Source organism: Pseudophryne corroboree, chromosome 11 (genome assembly GCF_028390025.1).
Source record: "Pseudophryne corroboree isolate aPseCor3 chromosome 11, aPseCor3.hap2, whole genome shotgun sequence".
Lineage (NCBI taxonomy): Eukaryota > Metazoa > Chordata > Amphibia > Anura > Myobatrachidae > Pseudophryne > Pseudophryne corroboree.
The window spans coordinates 130,105,257-130,126,736 of record NC_086454.1 but is presented as its reverse complement, the minus strand read 5'-3'; the positions used below and the strand labels follow the sequence as shown (position 1 = coordinate 130,126,736).

The window sequence follows — 21,480 nt, the reverse complement described above, 5'->3', positions numbered from 1 at the left end:
ACAGCTAATTTTTGAATTTATTTGATTTTCTGAAAAAGTTATATACTACATGCCTCAATCAAGGATATTGCAAATTTATAGAATTTTTTTGTGAAAAGTCTACATTGGGACAAATAGCGACAATAAAATGATAACAGAGATTTGAAATTTGCAGAAGATTTTTTTCCATCACTAAGCAGAATGAACATACATAGTGCTGAAGGCAAGGCTCCATAGCTCAGGGGTTAGAGCACTGGTCTTGTAAACCAGGGGTCGTGAGTTCAAATCTCACTGGGGCCTAGTGCTACTTTCTTGTTACTGCTGCTAAAATATAAATTGCAGCTCCCAATGTTGAAATAGTCTGCTCAAGAGCTTTAAGTGAGGAGAACCATTTCAATTTGGTCACACATTTGGATATTCAATTTGTACACAGAGTTATGATGTTCAGTCTAATCTGCAAATTGGTTCCAAGAGCATGTCTTAAAATTATTTTATTGTATTGACTCTGTTCATGCTGATAATCCCATCATAATTTTTCAGTATCATTACAAACTGTAGAAAGAGCTTTTCCATAATTAAACTTTAAAGATAGCAACAATGGTATATACATTGTATTGAACCGTGCAGGAATCAACTTCATCAGTTGATCCAGAAGAGTTTTGAATTGACAACTGTAGCTGCCAGAAGGCTTTTTTGGTCATGTAAGCATATATAAAGAACAAATGCAAGCATACTCAAGGTAATGACCACTATTGGTCACAAATATCTCAATATAAAGACATTCTGTCATATCATTTTGAAGGCATTCCAGACTAAGGAGCACAAGGTTTGTGAGGCATGGAAAACATGACCAACATTTCCTCAATTTTATATATACACCTATTCAACATACAGCGGCAAACTGAAAGTTTCTTTAAATTGTTTAATAGGTTATTAACTGCATGTCCCAAGCAGGCATTTCAGCAGTGGTCATTTGTTAAAAGTGTATATTTGGAGAATGAGCTACAACTAATAATATCCAATAAGATTACTGAAATTTGAAGAAAACTCTTTTCCACCATAATTCAGACCCCGTATTGGTCACAGTTCTGGCTACTTATGTGGCTCCATAGCTCAGGGGTTAGAGCACTGGTCTCGTAAACCAGGGGTCATGAGGTCCAATCGCACTGGGACCTAGTGTTTCCCAATGTTAAAATAGTCTATGCAATATCTTTAAGTGAGGAGAACCATTTCAATTTGGTCACACATTTGGATATTCAATTTGTACACAGAGTTATGATGTTCAGTCTAATCTGCTGATTGGTTACAAGAGCATGTCTAAAACATATTTGTTGCATTTTATTGGGCCGATTCTGTTCATGCTGATAGTTCCAACAAGTTTTTCACTATTATTATGAAACTATGGTAAGAGCTTTCCAATAATTTAACTTTAATGATAGCACAAAAACACACACATTAGGAGGTTTTTAATACTTCTCACCCTGTTGTACACCTGTTCTATTTCTGCTGACAGGCATGGTATTATCATTTCAGCTCACTACAGGACACTCTAACACAAAGTTGGAGAGCCATTAAAAATATGTCCAACTTTTTCAATATTTTCTATATAATTCAATTCAAGCAAAGACAGCTAATTTTTGCATTTATTTGATTTTCTGAAAAAGTTATATACTACATGCCTCAATCAAGGATATTGCAAATTTGTAGAATTTTTTTGTGAAAAGTCTACATTGGGACAAAAAGCGACAATAACATGATAACAGAGATTTGAAATTTGCAGAAGATTTTTTTCCATCACTAAGCAGAATGAACATATATAGTGCTGAAGGCAAGGCTCCATAGCTCAGGGGTTAGAGCACTGGTCTTGTAAACCAGGGGTCGTGAGTTCAAATCTCACTGGGGCCTAGTGCTATTTTCTTGTTACTGCTGCTAAAATATAAATTGCAGCTCCCAATGTTGAAATAGTCTGCTCAAGAGCTTTAAGTGAGGAGAACCATTTCAATTTGGTCACACATTTGGATATTCAATTTGTACACAGAGTTATGATGTTCAGTCTAATCTGCTAATTGGTTCCAAGAGCATGTCTTAAAATTATTTTATTGTATTGACTCTGTTCATGCTGATAATCCCATCATCATTTTTCAGTATCATTACAAACTGTAGAAAGAGCTTTTCCATAATTAAACTTTAAAGATAGCAACAATGGTATATACATTGTATTGTACCGTGCATGAATCAACTTCATCAGTTGATCCAGAAGAGTTTTGAATTGACAACTGTAGCTGCCAGAAGGCTTTTTTGGTCATGTAAGCATATATAAAGTACAAATGCAAGCATACTCAAGGTAATGACCACTATTGGTCACAAATATCTCAATATAAAGACATTCTGTCATATCATTTTGAAGGCATTCCAGACTAAGGAGCACAAGGTTTGTGAGGCATGGAAAACATGACCAACATTTCCTCAATTTTATATATACACCTATTCAACATACAGCAGCAACTGAAAGTTTCTTTAAATTGTTTAATAGGTTATTAACTGCATGTCCCAAGCAGGCATTTCAGCAGTGGTCATTTGTTAAAAGTGTATATTTGGAGAATGAGCTACAACTAATAATATCCAATAAGATTACTGAAATTTGAAGAAAACTCTTTTCCACCATAATTCAGACCCCGTATTGGTCACAGTTCTGGCTACTTATGTGGCTCCATAGCTCAGGGGTTAGAGCACTGGTCTCGTAAACCAGGGGTCATGAGGTCCAATCTCACTGGGACCTGGTTTTTCCCAATGTTAAAATAGTCTATGCAATATCTTTAAGTGAGGAGAACCATTTCAATTTGGTCACATATTTGGATGGTTAATTTGGACAAAGACATATGATGTTCAGTCTAATCTGCTGATTGGTTACAAGAGCATGTCTAAAACATATTTGTTGCATTTTATTGGGCCGATTCTGTTCATGCTGATAGTTCCAACAAGTTTTTCACTATTATTATGAAACTATGGTAAGAGCTTTCCAATAATTTTACTTTAATGATAGCAAAAAAACACACACATTAGGAGGTTTTTAATACTTCTCACCCTGTTGTACACCTGTTCTGTTTCTGCTGACAGGCATGGTATTATCATTTCAGCTCACTACAGGACACTCTAACACAAAGTTGGAGAGCCATTAAAAATATGTCCAACTTTTTCAATATTTTCTATATAATTCAATTCAAGCAAAGACAGCTAATTTTTGCATTTATTTGATTTTCTGAAAAAGTGATATACTACATGCCTCAATCAAGGATATTGCAAATTTGTAGAATTTTTTTGTGAAAAGCCTACATTGGGACAAAAAGCGACAATAAAATGATAACAGAGATTTGAAATTTGCAGAAGATTTTTTTCCATCACTAAGCAGAATGAACATACATAGTGCTGAAGGCAAGGCTCCATAGCTCAGGGGTTAGAGCACTGGTCTTGTAAACCAGGGGTCGTGAGTTCAAATCTCACTGGGGCCTAGTGCTACTTTCTTGTTACTGCTGCTAAAATATAAATTGCAGCTCCCAATGTTGAAATAGTCTGCTCAAGAGCTTTAAGTGAGGAGAACCATTTCAATTTGGTCACACATTTGGATATTCAATTTGTACACAGAGTTATGATGTTCAGTCTAATCTGCAAATTGGTTCCAAGAGCATGTCTTAAAATTATTTTATTGTATTGACTCTGTTCATGCTGATAATCCCATCATAATTTTTCAGTATCATTACAAACTGTAGAAAGAGCTTTTCCATAATTAAACTTTAAAGATAGCAACAATGGTATATACATTGTATTGTACCGTGCAGGAATCAACTTCATCAGTTGATCCAGAAGAGTTTTGAATTGACAACTGTAGCTGCCAGAAGGCTTTTTTGGTCATGTAAGCATATATAAAGAACAAATGCAAGCATACTCAAGGTAATGACCACTATTGGTCACAAATATCTCAATATAAAGACATTCTGTCATATCATTTTGAAGGCATTCCAGACTAAGGAGCACAAGGTTTGTGAGGCATGGAAAACATGACCAACATTTCCTCAATTTTATATATACACCTATTCAACATACAACAGCAAACTGAAAGTTTCTTTAAATTGTTTAATAGGTTATTAACTGCATGTCCCAAGCAGGCATTTCAGCAGTGGTCATTTGTTAAAAGTGTATATTAGGAGAATGAGCTACAACTAATAATATCCAATAAGATTACTGAAATTTGAAGAAAACTCTTTTCCACCATAATTCAGACCCCGTATTGGTCACAGTTCTGGCTACTTATGTGGCTCCATAGCTCAGGGATTAGAGCACTGGTCTCGTAAACCAGGGGTCATGAGGTCCAATCTCACTGGGACCTAGTGTTTCCCAATGTTAAAATAGTCTATGCAATATCTTTAAGTGAGGAGAACCATTTCAATTTGGTCACATATTTGGATGGTTAATTTGGACAAAGACATATGATGTTCAGTCTAATCTGCTGATTGGTTACAAGAGCATGTCTAAAACATATTTGTTGCATTTTATTGGGCCGATTCTGTTCATGCTGATAGTTCCAACAAGTTTTTCACTATTATTATGAAACTATGGTAAGAGCTTTCCAACAATTTTACTTTAAAGATAGCAAAAAAAAACACACATTAGGAGTTTTTTAATACTTCTCACCCTGTTGTACACCTGTTCTGTTTCTGCTGACAGGCATGGTATTATCATTTCAGCTCACTACAGGACACTCTAACACAAAGTTGGAGAGCCATTAAAAATATGTCCAACTTTTTCAATATTTTCTATATAATTCAATTCAAGCAAAGACAGCTAATTTTTGCATTTATTTGATTTTCTGAAAAAGTTATATACTACATGCCTCAATCAAGGATATTGCAAATTTATAGAATTTTTTTGTGAAAAGTCTACATTGGGACAAAAAGCGACAATAAAATGATAACAGAGATTTGAAATTTGCAGAAGATTTTTTTCCATCACTAAGCAGAATGAACATACATAGTGCTGAAGGCAAGGCTCCATAGCTCAGGGGTTAGAGCACTGGTCTTGTAAACCAGGGGTCGTGAGTTCAAATCTCACTGGGGCCTAGTGCTACTTTCTTGTTACTGCTGCTAAAATATAAATTGCAGCTCCCAATGTTGAAATAGTCTGCTCAAGAGCTTTAAGTGAGGAGAACCATTTCAATTTGGTCACACATTTGGATATTCAATTTGTACACAGAGTTATGATGTTCAGTCTAATCTGCAAATTGGTTCCAAGAGCATGTCTTAAAATTATTTTATTGTACTGATTCTGTTCATGCTGTTAATCCCATCATAATTTTTCAGTATCATTACAAACTGTAGAAAGAGCTTTTCCATAATTAAACTTTAAAGATAGCAACAATGGTATATACATTGTATTGTACCGTGCAGGAATCAACTTCATCAGTTGATCCAGAAGAGTTTTGAATTGACAACTGTAGCTGCCAGAAGGCTTTTTTGGTCATGTAAGCATATATAAAGAACAAATGCAAGCATACTCAAGGTAATGACCACTATTGGTCACAAATATCTCAATATAAAGACATTCTGTCATATCATTTTGAAGGCATTCCAGACTAAGGAGCACAAGGTTTGTGAGGCATGGAAAACATGACCAACATTTCCTCAATTTTATATATACACCTATTCAACATACAACAGCAAACTGAAAGTTTCTTTAAATTGTTTAATAGGTTATTAACTGCATGTCCCAAGCAGGCATTTCAGCAGTGGTCATTTGTTAAAAGTGTATATTTGGAGAATGAGCTACAACTAATAATATCCAATAAGATTACTGAAATTTGAAGAAAACTCTTTTCCACCATAATTCAGACCCCGTATTGGTCACAGTTCTGGCTACTTATGTGGCTCCATCTCTCAGGGGTTAGAGCACTGGTCTCGTAAACCAGGGGTCATGAGGTCCAATCTCACTGGGACCTAGTGTTTCCCAATGTTAAAATAGTCTATGCAATATCTTTAAGTGAGGAGAACCATTTCAATTTGGTCACACATTTGGATATTCAATTTGTACACAGAGTTATGATGTTCAGTCTAATCTGCTGATTGGTTACAAGAGCATGTCTAAAACATATTTGTTGCATTTTATTGGGCCGATTCTGTTCATGCTGATAGTTCCAAGTTTTTCACTATTATTATGAAACTATGGTAAGAGCTTTCCAATAATTTAACTTTAATGATAGCACAAAAACACACACATTAGGAGGTTTTTAATACTTCTCACCCTGTTGTACACCTGTTCTATTTCTGCTGACAGGCATGGTATTATCATTTCAGCTCACTACAGGACACTCTAACACAAAGTTGGAGAGCCATTAAAAATATGTCCAACTTTTTCAATATTTTCTATATAATTCAATTCAAGCAAAGACAGCTAATTTTTGCATTTATTTGATTTTCTGAAAAAGTTATATACTACATGCCTCAATCAAGGATATTGCAAATTTATAGAATTTTTTGTGAAAAGTCTACATTGGGACAAAAAGCGACAATAAAATGATAACAGAGATTTGAAATTTGCAGAAGATTTTTTTCCATCACTAAGCAGAATGAACATACATAGTGCTGAAGGCAAGGCTCCATAGCTCAGGGGTTAGAGCACTGGTCTTGTAAACCAGGGGTCGTGAGTTCAAATCTCACTGGGGCCTAGTGCTACTTTCTTGTTACTGCTGCTAAAATATAAATTGCAGCTCCCAATGTTGAAATAGTCTGCTCAAGAGCTTTAAGTGAGGAGAACCATTTCAATTTGGTCACACATTTGGATATTCAATTTGTACACAGAGTTATGATGTTCAGTCTAATCTGCAAATTGGTTCCAAGAGCATGTCTTAAAATTATTTTATTGTATTGACTCTGTTCATGCTGATAATCCCATCATAATTTTTCAGTATCATTACAAACTGTAGAAAGAGCTTTTCCATAATTAAACTTTAAAGATAGCAACAATGGTATATACATTGTATTGTACCGTGCAGGAATCAACTTCATCAGTTGATCCAGAAGAGTTTTGAATTGACAACTGTAGCTGCCAGAAGGCTTTTTTGGTCATGTAAGCATATATAAAGAACAAATGCAAGCATACTCAAGGTAATGACCACTATTGGTCACAAATATCTCAATATAAAGACATTCTGTCATATCATTTTGAAGGCATTCCAGACTAAGGAGCACAAGGTTTGTGAGGCATGGAAAACATGACCAACATTTCCTCAATTTTATATATACACCTATTCAACATACAACAGCAAACTGAAAGTTTCTTTAAATTGTTTAATAGGTTATTAACTGCATGTCCCAAGCAGGCATTTCAGCAGTGGTCATTTGTTAAAAGTGTATATTTGGAGAATGAGCTACAACTAATAATATCCAATAAGATTACTGAAATTTGAAGAAAACTCTTTTCCACCATAATTCAGACCCCGTATTGGTCACAGTTCTGGCTACTTATGTGGCTCCATAGCTCAGGGATTAGAGCACTGGTCTCGTAAACCAGGGGTCATGAGGTCCAATCTCACTGGGACCTAGTGTTTCCCAATGTTAAAATAGTCTATGCAATATCTTTAAGTGAGGAGAACCATTTCAATTTGGTCACATATTTGGATGGTTAATTTGGACAAAGACATATGATGTTCAGTCTAATCTGCTGATTGGTTACAAGAGCATGTCTAAAACATATTTGTTGCATTTTATTGGGCCGATTCTGTTCATGCTGATAGTTCCAACAAGTTTTTCACTATTATTATGAAACTATGGTAAGAGCTTTCCAATAATTTTACTTTAATGATAGCAAAAAAACACACACATTAGGAGGTTTTTAATACTTCTCACCCTGTTGTACACCTGTTCTGTTTCTGCTGACAGGCATGGTATTATCATTTCAGCTCATTACAGGACACTCTAACACAAAGTTGGAGAGCCATTAAAAATATGTCCAACTTTTTCAATATTTTCTATATAATTCAATTCAAGCAAAGACAGCTAATTTTTGCATTTATTTGATTTTCTGAAAAAGTTATATACTACATGCCTCAATCAAGGATATTGCAAATTTATTGAATTTTTTTGTGAAAAGTCTACATTGGGACAAAAAGCGACAATAAAATGATAACAGAGATTTGAAATTTGCAGAAGATTTTTTTCCATCACTAAGCAGAATGAACATACATAGTGCTGAAGGCAAGGCTCCATAGCTCAGGGGTTAGAGCACTGGTCTTGTAAACCAGGGGTTGTGAGTTCAAATCTCACTGAGGCCTAGTGCTACTTTCTTGTTAGTGCTGCTAAAATATAAATTGCAGCTCCCAATGTTGAAATAGTCTGCTCAAGAGCTTTAAGTGAGGAGAACCATTTCAATTTAGTCACACATTTGGATATTCAATTTGTACACAGAGTTATGATGTTAAGTCTAATCTGCAAATTGGTTCCAAGAGCATGTCTTAAAATTATTTTATTGTACTGATTCTGTTCATGCTGATAATCCCATCATAATTTTTCAGTATCATTACAAACTGTAGAAAGAGCTTTTCCATAATTAAACTTTAAAGATAGCAACAATGGTATATACATTGTATTGTACCGTGCAGGAATCAACTTCATCAGTTGATCCAGAAGAGTTTTGAATTGACAACTGTAGCTGCCAGAAGGCTTTTTTGGTCATGTAAGCATATATAAAGAACAAATGCAAGCATACTCAAGGTAATGACCACTATTGGTCACAAATATCTCAATATAAAGACATTCTGTCATATCATTTTGAAGGCATTCCAGACTAAGGAGCACAAGGTTTGTGAGGCATGGAAAACATGACCAACATTTCCTCAATTTTATATATACACCTATTCAACATACAACAGCAAACTGAAAGTTTCTTTAAATTGTTTAATAGGTTATTAACTGCATGTCCCAAGCAGGCATTTCAGCAGTGGTCATTTGTTAAAAGTGTATATTTGGAGAATGAGCTACAACTAATAATATCCAATAAGATTACTGAAATTTGAAGAAAACTCTTTTCCACCATAATTCAGACCCCGTATTGGTCACAGTTCTGGCTACTTATGTGGCTCCATCTCTCAGGGGTTAGAGCACTGGTCTCGTAAACCAGGGGTCATGAGGTCCAATCTCACTGGGACCTAGTGTTTCCCAATGTTAAAATAGTCTATGCAATATCTTTAAGTGAGGAGAACCATTTCAATTTGGTCACATATTTGGATGGTTAATTTGGACTAAGACATATGATGTTCAGTCTAATCTGCTGATTGGTTACAAGAGCATGTCTAAAACATATTTGTTGCATTTTATTGGGCCGATTCTGTTCATGCTGATAGTTCCAACACGTTTTTCACTATTATTATGAAACTATGGTAAGAGCTTTCCAATAATTTTACTTTAATGATAGCAAAAAAACACACACATTAGGAGGTTTTTAATACTTCTCACCCTGTTGTACACCTGTTCTGTTTCTGCTGACAGGCATGGTATTATCATTTCAGCTCATTACAGGACACTCTAACACAAAGTTGGAGAGCCATTAAAAATATGTCCAACTTTTTCAATATTTTCTATATAATTCAATTCAAGCAAAGACAGCTAATTTTTGAATTTATTTGATTTTCTGAAAAAGTTATATACTACATGCCTCAATCAAGGATATTGCAAATTTGTAGATTTTTTTTTGTGAAAAGTCTACATTGGGACAAAAAGCGACAATAAAATGATAACAGAGATTTGAAATTTGCAGAAGATTTTTTTCCATCACTAAGCAGAATGAACATACATAGTGCTGAAGGCAAGGCTCCATAGCTCAGGGATTAGAGCACTGGTCTTGTAAACCAGGGGTCGTGAGTTCAAATCTCACTGGGGCCTAGTGCTACTTTCTTGTTACTGCTGCTAAAATATAAATTGCAGCTCCCAATGTTGAAATAGTCTGCTCAAGAGCTTTAAGTGAGGAGAACCATTTCAATTTGGTCACACATTTGGATATTCAATTTGTACACAGAGTTATGATGTTCAGTCTAATCTGCAAATTGGTTCCAAGAGCATGTCTTAAAATTATTTTATTGTACTGATTCTGTTCATGCTGATAATCCCATCATAATTTTTCAGTATCATTACAAACTGTAGAAAGAGCTTTTCCATAATTAAACTTTAAAGATAGCAACAATGGTATATACATTGTATTAATCTGTATTGTACCGTGCAGGAATCAACTTCATCAGTTGATCCAGAAGAGTTTTGAATTGACAACTGTAGCTGCCAGAAGGCTTTTTTGGTCATGTAAGCATATATAAAGTACAAATGCAAGCATACTCAAGGTAATGACCACTATTGGTCACAAATATCTCAATATAAAGACATTCTGTCATATCATTTTGAAGGCATTCCACACTAAGGAGCACAAGGTTTGTGAGGCATGGAAAACATGACCAACATTTCCTCAATTTTATATATACACCTATTCAACATACAACAGCAAACTGAAAGTTTCTTTAAATTGTTTACTAGTTTATTAACTGCATGTCCCAAGCAGGCATTTCAGCAGTGGTCATTTGTTAAAAGTGTATATTTGGAGAATGAGCTACAACTAATAATATCCAATAAGATTACTGAAATTTGAAGAAAACTCTTTTCCACCATAATTCAGACCCCGTATTGGTCACAGTTCTGGCTACTTATGTGGCTCCATCTCTCAGGGGTTAGAGCACTGGTCTCGTAAACCAGGGGTCATGAGGTCCAATCTCACTGGGACCTAGTGTTTCCCAATTTTAAAATAGTCTATGCAATATCTTTAAGTGAGGAGAAACATTTCAATTTGGTCACATATTTGGATGGTTAATTTGGACAAAGACATATGATGTTCAGTCTAATCTGCTGATTGGTTACAAGAGCATGTCTAAAACATATTTGTTGCATTTTATTGGGCCGATTCTGTTCATGCTGATAGTTCCAACAAGTTTTTCACTATTATTATGAAAATATGGTAAGAGCTTTCCAACAATTTTACTTTAATGATAGCAAAAAAACACACACATTAGGAGTTTTTTAATACTTCTCACCCTGTTGTACACCTGTTCTGTTTCTGCTGACAGGCATGGTATTATCATTTCAGCTCACTACAAGACACTCTAACACAAAGTTGGAGAGCCATTAAAAATATGTCCAACTTTTTCAATATTTTCTATATAATTCAATTCAAGCAAAGACAGCTAATTTTTGCATTTATTTGATTTTCTGAAAAAGTTATATACTACATGCCTCAATCAAGGATATTGCAAATTTATAGAATTTTTTTGTGAAAAGTATACATTGGGACAAAAAGCGACAATAAAATGATAACAGAGATTTGAAATTTGCAGAAGATTTTTTTCCATCACTAAGCAGAATGAACATACATAGTGCTGAAGGCAAGGCTCCATAGCTCAGGGGTTAGAGCACTGGTCTTGTAAACCAGAAGTCGTGAGTTCAAATCTCACTGGGGCCTAGTGCTACTTTCTTGTTACTGCTGCTAAAATATAAATTGCAGCTCCCAATGTTGAAATAGTCTGCTCAAGAGCTTTAAGTGAGGAGAACCATTTCAATTTGGTCACACATTTGGATATTCAATTTGTACACAGAGTTATGATGTTCAGTCTAATCTGCAAATTGGTTCCAAGAGCATGTCTTAAAATTATTTTATTGTACTGATTCTGTTCATGCTGATAATCCCATCATAATTTTTCAGTATCATTACAAACTGTAGAAAGAGCTTTTCCATAATTAAACTTTAAAGATAGCAACAATGGTATATACATTGTATTGTACCGTGCAGGAATCAACTTCATCAGTTGATCCAGAAGAGTTTTGAATTGACAACTGTAGCTGCCAGAAGGCTTTTTTGGTCATGTAAGCATATATAAAGAACAAATGCAAGCATACTCAAGGTAATGACCACTATTGGTCACAAATATCTCAATATAAAGACATTCTGTCATATCATTTTGAAGGCATTCCAGACTAAGGAGCACAAGGTTTGTGAGGCATGGAAAACATGACCAACATTTCCTCAATTTTATATATACACCTATTCAACATACAACAGCAAACTGAAAGTTTCTTTAAATTGTTTAATAGGTTATTAACTGCATGTCCCAAGCAGGCATTTCAGCAGTGGTCATTTGTTAAAAGTGTATATTTGGAGAATGAGCTACAACTAATAATATCCAATAAGATTACTGAAATTTGAAGAAAACTCTTTTCCACCATAATTCAGACCCCGTATTGGTCACAGTTCTGGCTACTTATGTGGCTCCATCTCTCAGGGGTTAGAGCACTGGTCTCGTAAACCAGGGGTCATGAGGTCCAATCTCACTGGGACCTAGTGTTTCCCAATGTTAAAATAGTCTATGCAATATCTTTAAGTGAGGAGAACCATTTCAATTTGGTCACACATTTGGATATTCAATTTGTACACAGAGTTATGATGTTCAGTCTAATCTGCTGATTGGTTACAAGAGCATGTCTAAAACATATTTGTTGCATTTTATTGGGCCGATTCTGTTCATGCTGATAGTTCCAACAAGTTTTTCACTATTATTATGAAACTATGGTAAGAGCTTTCCAATAATTTAACTTTAATGATAGCACAAAAACACACACATTAGGAGGTTTTTAATACTTCTCACCCTGTTGTACACCTGTTCTATTTCTGCTGACAGGCATGGTATTATCATTTCAGCTCACTACAGGACACTCTAACACAAAGTTGGAGAGCCATTAAAAATATGTCCAACTTTTTCAATATTTTCTATATAATTCAATTCAAGCAAAGACAGCTAATTTTTGCATTTATTTGATTTTCTGAAAAAGTTATATACTACATGCCTCAATCAAGGATATTGCAAATTTATAGAATTTTTTTGTGAAAAGTCTACATTGGGACAAAAAGCGACAATAAAATGATAACAGAGATTTGAAATTTGCAGAAGATTTTTTTCCATCACTAAGCAGAATTAACATACATAGTGCAGGAATCAACTTCATCAGTTGATCCAGAAGAGTTTTGAATTGACAACTGTAGCTGCCAGAAGGCTTTTTTGGTCATGTAAGCATATATAAAGAACAAATGCAAGCATACTCAAGGTAATGACCACTATTGGTCACAAATATCTCAATATAAAGACATTCTGTCATATCATTTTGAAGGCATTCCAGACTAAGGAGCACAAGGTTTGTGAGGCATGGAAAACATGACCAACATTTCCTCAATTTTATATATACACCTATTCAACATACAACAGCAAACTGAAAGTTTCTTTAAATTGTTTAATAGGTTATTAACTGCATGTCCCAAGCAGGCATTTCAGCAGTGGTCATTTGTTAAAAGTGTATATTTGGAGAATGAGCTACAACTAATAATATCCAATAAGATTACTGAAATTTGAAGAAAACTCTTTTCCACCATAATTCAGACCCCGTATTGGTCACAGTTCTGGCTACTTATGTGGCTCCATAGCTCAGGGATTAGAGCACTGGTCTCGTAAACCAGGGGTCATGAGGTCCAATCTCACTGGGACCTAGTGTTTCCCAATGTTAAAATAGTCTATGCAATATCTTTAAGTGAGGAGAACCATTTCAATTTGGATGGTTAATTTGGACAAAGACATATGATGTTCAGTCTAATCTGCTGATTGGTTACAAGAGCATGTCTAAAACATATTTGTTGCATTTTATTGGGCCGATTCTGTTCATGCTGATAGTTCCAACAAGTTTTTCACTATTATTATGAAACTATGGTAAGAGCTTTCCAATAATTTTACTTTAATGATAGCAAAAAAACACACACATTAGGAGGTTTTTAATACTTCTCACCCTGTTGTACACCTGTTCTGTTTCTGCTGACAGGCATGGTATTATCATTTCAGCTCACTACAGGACACTCTAACACAAAGTTGGAGAGCCATTAAAAATATGTCCAACTTTTTCAATATTTTCTATATAATTCAATTCAAGCAAAGACAGCTAATTTTTGAATTTATTTGATTTTCTGAAAAAGTTATATACTACATGCCTTAATCAAGGATATTGCAAATTTGTAGATTTTTTTTTGTGAAAAGTCTACATTGGGACAAAAAGCGACAATAAAATGATAACAGAGATTTGAAATTTGCAGAAGATTTTTTTCCATCACTAAGCAGAATGAACATACATAGTGCTGAAGGCAAGGCTCCATAGCTCAGGGGTTAGAGCACTGGTCTTGTAAACCAGGGGTCGTGAGTTCAAATCTCACTGGGGCCTAGTGCTACTTTCTTGTTACTGCTGCTAAAATATAAATTGCAGCTCCCAATGTTGAAATAGTCTGCTCAAGAGCTTTAAGTGAGGAGAACCATTTCAATTTGGTCACACATTTGGATATTCAATTTGTACACAGAGTTATGATGTTCAGTCTAATCTGCAAATTGGTTCCAAGAGCATGTCTTAAAATTATTTTATTGTACTGATTCTGTTCATGCTGATAATCCCATCATAATTTTTCAGTATCATTACAAACTGTAGAAAGAGCTTTTCCATAATTAAACTTTAAAGATAGCAACAATGGTATATACATTGTATTAATCTGTATTGTACCGTGCAGGAATCAACTTCATCAGTTGATCCAGAAGAGTTTTGAATTGACAACTGTAGCTGCCAGAAGGCTTTTTTGGTCATGTAAGCATATATAAAGTACAAATGCAAGCATACTCAAGGTAATGACCACTATTGGTCACAAATATCTCAATATAAAGACATTCTGTCATATCATTTTGAAGGCATTCCAGACTAAGGAGCACAAGGTTTGTGAGGCATGGAAAACATGACCAACATTTCCTCAATTTTATATATACACCTATTCAACATACAACAGCAAACTGAAAGTTTCTTTAAATTGTTTACTAGGTTATTAACTGCATGTCCCAAGCAGGCATTTCAGCAGTGGTCATTTGTTAAAAGTGTATATTTGGAGAATGAGCTACAACTAATAATATCCAATAAGATTACTGAAATTTGAAGAAAACTCTTTTCCACCATAATTCAGACCCCGTATTGGTCACAGTTCTGGCTACTTATGTGGCTCCATAGCTCAGGGGTTAGAGCACTGGTCTCGTAAACCAGGGGTCATGAGGTCCAATCTCACTGGGACCTAGTGTTTCCCAATGTTAAAATAGTCTATGCAATATCTTTAAGTGAGGAGAACCATTTCAATTTGGTCACATATTTGGAAGGTTAATTTGGACAAAGACATATGATGTTCAGTCTAATCTGCTGATTGGTTACAAGAGCATGTCTAAAACATATTTGTTGCATTTTATTGGGCCGATTCTGTTCATGCTGATAGTTCCAACAAGTTTTTCACTATTATTATGAAACTATGGTAAGAGCTTTCCAATAATTTAACTTTAATGATAGCACAAAAACACACACATTAGGAGGTTTTTAATACTTCTCACCCTGTTGTACACCTGTTCTATTTCTGCTGACAGGCATGGTATTATCATTTCAACTCATTACAGGACACTCTAACACAAAGTTGGAGAGCCATTAAAAATATGTCCAACTTTTTCAATATTTTCTATATAATTCAATTCAAGCAAAGACAGCTAATTTTTGAATTTATTTGATTTTCTGAAAAAGTGATATACTACATGCCTCAATCAAGGATATTGCAAATTTGTAGATTTTTTTTTGTGAAAAGTCTACATTGGGACAAAAAGCGACAATAAAATGATAACAGAGATTTGAAATTTGCAGAAGATTTTTTTCCATCACTAAGCAGAATGAACATACATAGTGCTGAAGGCAAGGCTCCATAGCTCAGGGGTTAGAGCACTGGTCTTGTAAACCAGGGGTCGTGAGTTCAAATCTCACTGGGGCCTAGTGCTACTTTCTTGTTACTGCTGCTAAAATATAAATTGCAGCTCCCAATGTTGAAATAGTCTGCTCAAGAGCTTTAAGTGAGGAGAACCATTTCAATTTGGTCACACATTTGAATATTCAATTTGTACACAGAGTTATGATGTTCAGTCTAATCTGCAAATTGGTTCCAAGAGCATGTCTTAAAATTATTTTATTGTACTGATTCTGTTCATGCTGATAATCCCATCATAATTTTTCAGTATCATTACAAACTGTAGAAAGAGCTTTTCCATAATTAAACTTTAAAGATAGCAACAATGGTATATACATTGTATTGTACCGTGCAGGAATCAACTTCATCAGTTGATCCAGAAGAGTTTTGAATTGACAACTGTAGCTGCCAGAAGGCTTTTTTGGTCATGTAAGCATATATAAAGAACAAATGCAAGCATACTCAAGGTAATGACCACTATTGGTCACAAATATCTCAATATAAAGACATTCTGTCATATCATTTTGAAGGCATTCCAGACTAAGGAGCACAAGGTTTGTGAGGCATGGAAAACATGACCAACATTTCCTCAATTTTATATATACACCTATTCAACATACAACAGCAAACTGAAAGTTTCTTTAAATTGTTTAATAGGTTATTAACTGCATGTCCCAAGCAGGCATTTCAGCAGTGGTCATTTGTTAAAAGTGTATATTTGGAGAATGAGCTACAACTAATAATATCCAATAAGATTACTGAAATTTGAAGAAAACTCTTTTCCACCATAATTCAGACCCCGTATTGGTCACAGTTCTGGCTACTTATGTGGCTCCATCTCTCAGGGGTTAGAGCACTGGTCTCGTAAACCAGGGGTCATGAGGTCCAATCTCACTGGGACCTAGTGTTTCCCAATGTTAAAATAGTCTATGCAATATCTTTAAGTGAGGAGAACCATTTCAATTTGGTCACACATTTGGATATTCAATTTGTACACAGAGTTATGATGTTCAGTCTAATCTGCTGATTGGTTACAAGAGCATGTCTAAAACATATTTGTTGCATTTTATTGGGCCGATTCTGTTCATGCTGATAGTTCCAACAAGTTTTTCACTATTATTATGAAACTATGGTAAGAGCTTTCCAATAATTTGACTTTAATGATAGCACAAAAACACACACATTAGGAGGTTTTTAATACTTCTCACCCTGTTGTACACCTGTTCTATTTCTGCTGACAGGCATGGTATTATCATTTCAGCTCACTACAGGACACTCTAACACAAAGTTGGAGAGCCATTAAAAATATGTCCAACTTTTTCAATATTTTCTATATAATTCAATTCAAGCAAAGACAGCTAATTTTTGCATTTATTTAATTTTCTGAAAAAGTTATATACTACATGCCTCAATCAAGGATATTGCAAATTTATAGAATTTTTTTGTGAAAAGTCTACATTGGGACAAATAGCGACAATAAAATGATAACAGAGATTTGAAATTTGCAGAAGATTTTTTTCCATCACTAAGCAGAATGAACATACATAGTGCTGAAGGCAAGGCTCCATAGCTCAGGGGTTAGAGCACTGGTCTTGTAAACCAGGGGTCGTGAGTTCAAATCTCACTGGGGCCTAGTACTACTTTCTTGTTACTGCTGCTAAAATATAAATTGCAGCTCCCAATGTTGAAATAGTCTGCTCAAGAGCTTTAAGTGAGGAGAACCATTTCAATTTGGTCACACATTTGGATATTCAATTTGTACACAGAGTTATGATGTTCAGTCTAATCTGCAAATTGGTTCCAAGAGCATGTCTTAAAATTATTTTATTGTACTGATTCTGTTCATGCTGATAATCCCATCATAATTTTTCAGTATCATTACAAACTGTAGAAAGAGCTTTTCCATAATTAAACTTTAAAGATAGCAACAATGGTATATACATTGTATTAATCTGTATTGTACCGTGCAGGAATCAACTTCATCAGTTGATCCAGAAGAGTTTTGAATTGACAACTGTAGCTGCCAGAAGGCTTTTTTGGTCATGTAAGCATATATAAAGAACAAATGCAAGCATACTCAAGGTAATGACCACTATTGGTCACAAATATCTCAATATAAAGACATTCTGTCATATCATTTTGAAGGCATTCCAGACTAAGGAGCACAAGGTTTGTGAGGCATGGAAAACATGACCAACATTTCCTCAATTTTATATATACACCTATTCAACATACAACAGCAAACTGAAAGTTTCTTTAAATTGTTTAATAGGTTATTAACTGCATGTCCCAAGCAGGCATTTCAGCAGTGGTCATTTGTTAAAAGTGTATATTTGGAGAATGAGCTACAACTAATAATATCCAATAAGATTACTGAAATTTGAAGAAAACTCTTTTCCACCATAATTCAGACCCCGTATTGGTCACAGTTCTGGCTACTTATGTGGCTCCATCTCTCAGGGGTTAGAGCACTGGTCTCGTAAACCAGGGGTCATGAGGTCCAATCTCACTGGGACCTAGTGTTTCCCAATGTTAAAATAGTCTATGCAATATCTTTAAGTGAGGAGAACCATTTCAATTTGGTCACACATTTGGATATTCAATTTGTACACAGAGTTATGATGTTCAGTCTAATCTGCTGATTGGTTACAAGAGCATGTCTAAAACATATTTGTTGCATTTTATTGGGCCGATTCTGTTCATGCTGATAGTTCCAACAAGTTTTTCACTATTATTATGAAACTATGGTAAGAGCTTTCCAATAATTTAACTTTAATGATAGCACAAAAACACACACATTAGGAGGTTTTTAATACTTCTCACCCTGTTGTACACCTGTTCTATTTCTGCTGACAGGCATGGTATTATCATTTCAGCTCACTACAGGACACTCTAACACAAAGTTGGAGAGCCATTAAAAATATGTCCAACTTTTTCAATATTTTCTATATAATTCAATTCAAGCAAAGACAGCTAATTTTTGCATTTATTTGATTTTCTGAAAAAGTTATATACTACATGCCTCAATCAAGGATATTGCAAATTTATAGAATTTTTTTGTGAAAAGTCTACATTGGGACAAAAAGCGACAATAAAATGATAACAGAGATTTGAAATTTGCAGAAGATTTTTTTCCATCACTAAGCAGAATTAACATACATAGTGCTGAAGGCAAGGCTCCATAGCTCAGGGGTTAGAGCACTGGTCTTGTAAACCAGGGGTTGTGAGTTCAAATCTCACTGGGGCCTAGTGCTACTTTCTTGTTACTGCTGCTAAAATATAAATTGCAGCTCCCAATGTTGAAATAGTCTGCTCAAGAGCTTTAAGTGAGGAGAACTATTTCAATTTGGTCACACATTTGGATATTCAATTTGTACACAGAGTTATGATGTTCAGTCTAATCTGCAAATTGGTTCCAAGAGCATGTCTTAAAATTATTTTATTGTACTGATTCTGTTCATGCTGATAATCCCATCATAATTTTTCAGTATCATTACAAACTGTAGAAAGAGCTTTTCCATAATTAAACTTTAAATATAGCAACAATGGTATATACATTGTATTGTACCGTGCAGGAATCAACTTCATCAGTTGATCCAGAAGAGTTTTGAATTGACAACTGTAGCTGCCAGAAGGCTTTTTTGGTCATGTAAGCATATATAAAGAACAAATGCAAGCATACTCAAGGTAATGACCACTATTGGTCACAAATATCTCAATATAAAGACATTCTGTCATATCATTTTGAAGGCATTCCAGACTAAGGAGCACAAGGTTTGTGAGGCATGGAAAACATGACCAACATTTCCTCAATTTTATATATACACCTATTCAACATACAACAGCAAACTGAAAGTTTCTTTAAATTGTTTAATAGGTTATTAACTGCATGTCCCAAGCAGGCATTTCAGCAGTGGTCATTTGTTAAAAGTGTATATTTGGAGAATGAGCTACAACTAATAATATCCAATAAGATTACTGAAATTTGAAGAAAACTCTTTTCCACCATAATTCAGACCCCGTATTGGTCACAGTTCTGGCTACTTATGTGGCTCCATAGCTCAGGGATTAGAGCACTGGTCTCGTAAACCAGGGGTCATGAGGTCCAATCTCACTGGGACCTAGTGTTTCCCAATGTTAAAATAGTCTATGCAATATCTTTAAGTGAGGAGAACCATTTCAATTTGGATGGTTAATTTGGACAAAGACATATGATGTTCAGTCTAATCTGCTGATTGGTTACAAGAGCATGTCTAAAACATATTTGTTGCATTTTATTGGGCCGATTCTGTTCATGCTGATAGTTCCAACAAGTTTTTCACTATTATTATGAAACTATGGTAAGAGCTTTCCAATAATTTTACTTTAATGATAGCAAAAAAACACACACATTAGGAGGTTTTTAATACTTCTCACCCTGTTGTACACCTGTTCTGTTTCTGCTGACAGGCATGGTATTATCATTTCAGCTCACTACAGGACACTCTAACACAAAGTTGGAGAGCCATTAAAAATATGTCCAACTTTTTCAATATTTTCTATATAATTCAATTCAAGCAAAGACAGCTAATTTTTGAATTTATTTGATTTTCTGAAAAAGTTATATACTACATGCCTTAATCAAGGATATTGCAAATTTGTAGATTTTTTTTTGTGAAAAGTCTACATTGGGACAAAAAGCGACAATAAAATGATAACAGAGATTTGAAATTTGCAGAAGATTTTTTTCCATCACTAAGCAGAATGAACATACATAGTGCTGAAGGCAAGGCTCCATAGCTCAGGAGTTAGAGCACTGGTCTTGTAAACCAGGGGTCGTGAGTTCAAATCTCACTGGGGCCTAGTGCTACTTTCTTGTTACTGCTGCTAAAATATAAATTGCAGCTCCCAATGTTGAAATAGTCTGCTCAAGAGCTTTAAGTGAGGAGAACCATTTCAATTTGGTCACACATTTGGATATTCAATTTGTACACAGAGTTATGATGTTCAGTCTAATCTGCAAATTGGTTCCAAGAGCATGTCTTAAAATTATTTTATTGTACTGATTCTGTTCATGCTGATAATCCCATCATAATTTTTCAGTATCATTACAAACTGTAGAAAGAGCTTTTCCATAATTAAACTTTAAAGATAGCAACAATGGTATATACATTGTATTGTACCGTGCAGGAATCAACTTCATCAGTTGATCCAGAAGAGTTTTGAATTGACAACTGTAGCTGCCAGAAGGCTTTTTTGGTCATGTAAGCATATATAAAGAACAAATGCAAGCATACTCAAGGTAATGACCACTATTGGTCACAAATATCTCAATATAAAGACATTCTGTCATATCATTTTGAAGGCATTCCAGACTAAGGAGCACAAGGTTTGTGAGGCATGGAAAACATGACCAACATTTCCTCAATTTTATATATACACCTATTCAACATACAACAGCAAACTGAAAGTTTCTTTAAATTGTTTACTAGGTTATTAACTGCATGTCCCAAGCAGGCATTTCAGCAGTGGTCATTTGTTAAAAGTGTATATTTGGAGAATGAGCTACAACTAATAATATCCAATAAGATTACTGAAATT

At 34.8% G+C, this 21,480-nt stretch overlaps 13 non-coding genes across 13 annotated transcripts; all 13 read left to right on the top strand.

Annotated features, from left to right (window-relative positions):
- The first annotated feature begins 206 nt into the window (after positions 1 to 206).
- Positions 207 to 279, top strand: TRNAT-UGU (transfer RNA threonine (anticodon UGU)). Its single transcript has one exon. It is a non-coding gene; the product is annotated as a tRNA-Thr (tRNA).
- A 1,532-nt stretch (positions 280 to 1,811) lies between these two features.
- TRNAT-UGU (transfer RNA threonine (anticodon UGU)) lies at positions 1,812 to 1,884 on the top strand. Its single transcript has one exon. It is a non-coding gene; the product is annotated as a tRNA-Thr (tRNA).
- A 1,531-nt stretch (positions 1,885 to 3,415) lies between these two features.
- Positions 3,416 to 3,488, top strand: TRNAT-UGU (transfer RNA threonine (anticodon UGU)). The gene has a single exon. It is a non-coding gene; the product is annotated as a tRNA-Thr (tRNA).
- A 1,532-nt stretch (positions 3,489 to 5,020) lies between these two features.
- Positions 5,021 to 5,093, top strand: TRNAT-UGU (transfer RNA threonine (anticodon UGU)). Its single transcript has one exon. It is a non-coding gene; the product is annotated as a tRNA-Thr (tRNA).
- Positions 5,094 to 6,621: 1,528 nt separating this feature from the next.
- Positions 6,622 to 6,694, top strand: TRNAT-UGU (transfer RNA threonine (anticodon UGU)). The gene has a single exon. It is a non-coding gene; the product is annotated as a tRNA-Thr (tRNA).
- Positions 6,695 to 8,226: 1,532 nt separating this feature from the next.
- On the top strand, positions 8,227 to 8,299 carry TRNAT-UGU (transfer RNA threonine (anticodon UGU)). The gene has a single exon. It is a non-coding gene; the product is annotated as a tRNA-Thr (tRNA).
- A 1,533-nt stretch (positions 8,300 to 9,832) lies between these two features.
- On the top strand, positions 9,833 to 9,905 carry TRNAT-UGU (transfer RNA threonine (anticodon UGU)). Its single transcript has one exon. It is a non-coding gene; the product is annotated as a tRNA-Thr (tRNA).
- Positions 9,906 to 11,447: 1,542 nt separating this feature from the next.
- On the top strand, positions 11,448 to 11,520 carry TRNAT-UGU (transfer RNA threonine (anticodon UGU)). Its single transcript has one exon. It is a non-coding gene; the product is annotated as a tRNA-Thr (tRNA).
- A 2,719-nt stretch (positions 11,521 to 14,239) lies between these two features.
- Positions 14,240 to 14,312, top strand: TRNAT-UGU (transfer RNA threonine (anticodon UGU)). Its single transcript has one exon. It is a non-coding gene; the product is annotated as a tRNA-Thr (tRNA).
- A 1,543-nt stretch (positions 14,313 to 15,855) lies between these two features.
- On the top strand, positions 15,856 to 15,928 carry TRNAT-UGU (transfer RNA threonine (anticodon UGU)). Its single transcript has one exon. It is a non-coding gene; the product is annotated as a tRNA-Thr (tRNA).
- Positions 15,929 to 17,460: 1,532 nt separating this feature from the next.
- Positions 17,461 to 17,533, top strand: TRNAT-UGU (transfer RNA threonine (anticodon UGU)). The gene has a single exon. It is a non-coding gene; the product is annotated as a tRNA-Thr (tRNA).
- A 1,542-nt stretch (positions 17,534 to 19,075) lies between these two features.
- TRNAT-UGU (transfer RNA threonine (anticodon UGU)) lies at positions 19,076 to 19,148 on the top strand. The gene has a single exon. It is a non-coding gene; the product is annotated as a tRNA-Thr (tRNA).
- A 1,521-nt stretch (positions 19,149 to 20,669) lies between these two features.
- On the top strand, positions 20,670 to 20,742 carry TRNAT-UGU (transfer RNA threonine (anticodon UGU)). Its single transcript has one exon. It is a non-coding gene; the product is annotated as a tRNA-Thr (tRNA).
- The last annotated feature ends 738 nt before the right edge of the window (positions 20,743 to 21,480 follow it).